Source organism: Pteropus medius, unplaced genomic scaffold (assembly GCF_902729225.1).
Source record: "Pteropus medius unplaced genomic scaffold, Ma_sr-lr_union100, whole genome shotgun sequence".
In the NCBI taxonomy this organism is placed as follows: Eukaryota; Metazoa; Chordata; class Mammalia; order Chiroptera; family Pteropodidae; genus Pteropus; species Pteropus medius.
Window position 1 is genome coordinate 1,282,180 of NW_024353790.1, and position 888 is coordinate 1,283,067.

Genomic DNA, 888 nt, shown 5'->3' on the forward strand with positions numbered 1-888 from the left:
TCCTACAGACTTAGCAACCTCAGTAGAAAAACTGGTACTTAGTTTCTCCAAAACCTCCCTTCCCCCGAAGTCCTAGGATTGGCTCTCATCAGCCTAATTTGGGTCACATTTTCATCCCTAAACCCATCCTAGTGACTGGCAGACGTGAGTCACTAGCTCATACTGGCAGCCAGGGATGGAGTAGCCACTGAATGCTGACTTATTGTTTACAATTTGTCTATGTTTTGAAAGCTTAGAAATGTGTTCTTTGTGCTACACACTTGGCTTAAAACACCCAGTGTACCACTCCATGCTAACTCCGACACGTTACTCATTGTAGGGTCTGTTTGCAAAGATTTGTTCTTAGTTTACAGCCATGCTACCCTGAACAAGCCCGATCCTGTCTGATCTCAGGAGCTAAGCAGGGTCGGGCCTGGTTAGTACTTGGATGGGAGACAACCTAGGAAGACCAGGTGCTGTAGGCGTAAAAAATAAAAAAAAATAAGAGATTGTAAACTGACAATGTCCTTGCAATCTGTGAGGTCAACCAAGAGCTGCCTCATCTAAAAAAAAAAAAATTTGCTCTTTAGGACTGAGTCATTCACACAATCCTGTCTTCATCTTCGTGGGCTCACTGGAGAAATCTAAGATAAGATATTTGAATGGAAAGATATCTTCGAGTCCATCTTCTTTCCCATTGGTTGATTGAATCATTTCCTACCATTTTTTGAAGACGGTCATGCAGTTTTGTTTAAGCACTTCCCCTGGGAGGAAAGTCACTATTTAGAGATTTCTCAGTCCCTTTCATAGCAGAATAGTTTGTATCATGAGAAAGTTCTCTCTCATATTGATCTAAAGTAGCTTTCTTTCTAACACCTGTCTCTTCTTAAAGCAACAAAGCAAGTTTTG

The 888-nt window shown here is 41.4% G+C and overlaps 1 pseudogene; it reads left to right on the plus strand.

Annotated features, from left to right (window-relative positions):
- Positions 1-345: 345 nt before the first annotated feature.
- Positions 346-464, plus strand: LOC120593497 (uncharacterized; annotated as a pseudogene).
- The last annotated feature ends 424 nt before the right edge of the window (positions 465-888 follow it).